Genomic DNA, 4,041 nt, shown 5'->3' on the forward strand with positions numbered 1-4,041 from the left:
TCTATCTAAAACCATCACCAAGCATTATCTGTAATAAGGATAAGCTAGAAGACTTCCCAATAAGAGAGGTGACACAAGGATGCCCATTATAACCTCTTTTATTCAATATAGTACTACAAATGTTAGCTATAGCAATAAGAGAAGAAAAATAAATTGAAGGATTAGATAAGTCAATGAGAAAACAAAACTATCACTCTTTGCAGATTATATGATGGTATACTTAGAGAACCCTAGAGCATCAACTGAAAAATTACTTGAAATAATTAGTAACTTTATCAAAGTTGCAGGATATAAGATAAAACTATATAAATCATCAGCATTTCTTTATATGACCAATAAAGCCTAGCAGCAAGAGATAGAAAGAGAAATTCCACTTAAAACAACTGTAAACAGTATAAAATACTTAAGAGTTTACCTGCCAAGACAAACCCAGGAACTATATGAACACAATTACAAAACTCTTTTCACACAAATAAAGTCAGACCTAAACAACTGGGAAAATATCAATTACTTACGGGTAAGCTAAGCCAATATAATAAAAATGACAATTCTGCCTAAACTATTTTACCTATTCAGTACCATACCAATCAAACCACCAAAAATATTTTATAGGACTAGAAAAAATAGTGACAAAATTCATCTGGAAGAACAAAAGGTCCAGAATATCAAAGGAATTAATGAAAAGAAATGCAAGGGAATGTAACCTGGATGTACCAGATCTAAAAACTTCATTATAAAGCAGCAATCATCAAAACTATTTGGTACTGGCTAAGAAATAGAGTGGTGGATCAGTGGAATCAATGACCATAGTAACCTAGATTTGATTTGATTACCCAAAGACCCCAGCTTTTGGAATATGAACTCACAATTTGACAAAAAAAAAACTGCTGGGAAAACTGAAAAACAATAGGACGCAAACGAGGTATAGACCAACATCTCACACCAGATAGTTAAACAAGGTCAAAATGGGTGCATGACTTAGAAGTAAAAGGTGATACCATAAGGAAATTAGAAGACCAAGGACCTGTGTATGGGGAAGGGAAGAATTCATGACCAAACGAGATAAAGAGCATTATGAAATGTAAAATAGATAATTTTGATTCTATTAAGTTAAAAAGCTTTTGTAGGACAGAAGTGCGGGGAAGAGGAGTAGCTGCGGTTTCCTGCTTCAACAATGTTTGAAAGGAACCCGCTGCTGGATTCCTGGCCAGAGCCGCCCTTAGCCGTTTCTCTACCTTCACCTCCACTAACAAACACTTCTTCCATCCTCCTGCTCGAGCAGCAGCCACCCACCTTAGCCACAGCCACTGCACAGCTTCCTTCTCCTCCTCCACCTCCTCCTCCTCCTTCTCCTCCTCCTCCTCCTCCTCCTCCTCCTCCTGCTCCTCCTTTTTGCCTTTTGCACCATCTCCACCGCCTTGACGACCTAGTTCCCCTATCAGGTGCGACATAACTGCCATTAGGACTCGCAGGCCACCATCAACCAGCAGATCAACCTGGAGCTCTATGCCTCCTACGTCTACCAGTCCATGTCTTACCGCTTTGACCAAGTTGATGTGGCATTGAAGAACTTTGCCAACTATTTCCTACACCAATCCCACGAGGATAGGGGGCATGCTGAGAAGATGATGAAACTCCAAAAACAGCAGAGTGGCAGGATCTTCCCTCAAAACATCAAGAAACCAAACAGAGACTACTGGCAGAGTGGGAAGAATGCAAGGGAGTGTACTCTGCATTTGGGGAAAAAAAATATCTCTCAGTAGTTACTGGAATTGCACAAGCTGGCAACTGATAAGAACAACACTCATTTAGGTGATTTCATCGAAACCTACTACCTGGACAAAAAAGTAAAGTCCGTTGAACAACTAGGCAATCACGTAACCAACCTGTGCAAAATAGAGGCCCCCCATTCTGGCACAGCAGACTATCTTTTTGACAAGCACATCCTTGAAGACAGTGACAAATAGAGCTAAGCCTCACCTGGCTTCCCCCACACTTGGCAACTGTGGGAATGACTACTGTCTTTCAGTGTGTGCATATTTTCATAATCTGTAACCAATAAACTACCATCATTTACATCCCAATAAAATGACTTGGTACTGATGAGAGAAAAAAAAATAAAAAAGCTTTTGTAAAAACAAAACCAATGAAATGAAAATTAGAAGAAAAGCGGAAAGCTGGGGACCAATCTTTACAGCAAGTGTCTCTGATAAGGGACTCATTTCTAAAATTTAGAGAGAATGGAATCATATTTATAAGAATACAAGTCATTCCTCAATTGATAATTGGTCAAATTATATGAACAGGCAATTTTCAGATGAAGAAATTCAAGCTATCTATAGTCATATGAAAAAATGCTCTGAATCACTATTGATTAAAGAAATGCAAATTAAAACAACTCTGAGATACCACCTCACACCTATCAGATTGATTAACATGACAAAAATGGAAAATGATAAATATTGGAGAGGATGAGGGAAAATTGGGACACTAATGCACTGTCGTTAGAGTTGTGAACTGATCCAACGTTTCTGGAGAGAGATTTGGAACTATGCCCAAAAGGAAAACAAACTCTGCATACGTTTTGATCTAGCAATGCCATTACTAGGTTTGTATCCCAAAGAGGTCATAAAAAAGGAGAAAGGACCTACATGTGCAAAAATTTTTGTAGCAGCCCTTTCTGTGGTGGCAAAATATTGTAAATTGAGGGGATGCTTATCAGTTGGGGAATGGTTGAACAAGTTGTGGTATAAGAATGTAATGGAATACTATTGTGTATTAAATGATGAAGCATATTTCAGAAAATGCTGGAAAGACTCTATGAACTTATGTAATGTGAAATGAACAGAACCAGAAAAAACATTGTATACAGTATCAGCAACATCCTGTGATGATAGACTTAGCTCTTCTCAGCAAAACAATGATCCAAAACAAGTGCAAAGGACTCACAAAAGAAAATGTTATCCATATCAAGATAAAGAAGTGATGGACTCAGAATGCAAATTGAAGAGTATTTTTTCCACTTATTTCATTGTTTCTAATTTTTAACCTATTTCTTCTTTCACAGCTGTGGCTAATATGGAAATATTTTTCTATGATAGCATATGTATAAAGTATATGAAGCTACCTACCATTTTCAGAAGAGGGAACAAGAGGGAGGAGGGGAAAAAAATTTGAACTCAAAATCTTGTAAAATAATGGTAAAATTTTTCTTGACATGAAACTAGGAAAAAATAAAATACTATTTTTTCTAAATAAAAAAAAGTAATACTGAACTGTTTGCCTTCTCAATGGGAGTTGGGTGGGGAAGGAGGGAGAGAATTTGGAACTCAAAATTTTAAAAACAAATATTGAAAATTATTTCACATATACCTGAGGAAAATAAAATTCTAAATATTTTTAAAAAGAAAAAAAATGCTAAAAATTTTCTTGACATGTAGTTGGGGAAAAATATACTATTTCATATTTTAATAAAAATAAATTGGCATGTTTAAAAAAGCCTGCATTCCTCTATCTATATCACCTATGATTTACCCTTTGGCTGCTAGTACTAAAAATTTTGCCACTTTACTGACATTTTGGGTTTCTGACATCAAAAGCAAGGTGAGATTTTTCAATGCATGGAATAACTTTCATGGAGTAATTTATACTGTTCTTATCTTATTACTAAGGTCTCAGTGAAGCTCATTGTTGATCTACAACATATTGGTGAAATAGCTCACTGCACTGACTTTCTTAGGACTATCATAGCATATCATAGAGAGTAAATATTTTCTAATCTTTCTTTTCCTTATATGGATTTACAGGGTGATATATTTTTCAGTAATCATTTCTAATGGGAGATGTTCACATTCAGGCATTAGAGCACATGCAATATGCTCTGGCTGTTGCCAATCTACATGGTGACTTGATGAACCTACTTCTGGATGTCCATGATGGGGTTGAGGGATGCTTGCCTCCCTTATATAGATTGTGTAAATATCCATTTCATTGTACCTTTACAGATTATTAGACTTTTAAAATAGTGGTTGAGGTGGAAAT

The 4,041-nt window shown here is 36.2% G+C and overlaps 1 pseudogene; it reads left to right on the plus strand.

Annotated features, from left to right (window-relative positions):
• Positions 1 to 1,400: 1,400 nt before the first annotated feature.
• LOC110203566 (ferritin heavy chain pseudogene) lies at positions 1,401 to 1,967 on the plus strand (annotated as a pseudogene).
• Positions 1,968 to 4,041: the final 2,074 nt, after the last annotated feature.

This window comes from Phascolarctos cinereus, unplaced genomic scaffold (assembly GCF_003287225.1).
Source record: "Phascolarctos cinereus isolate Bilbo 61053 unplaced genomic scaffold, phaCin_HiC Scaffold_7;HRSCAF=346, whole genome shotgun sequence".
In the NCBI taxonomy this organism is placed as follows: Eukaryota; Metazoa; Chordata; class Mammalia; order Diprotodontia; family Phascolarctidae; genus Phascolarctos; species Phascolarctos cinereus.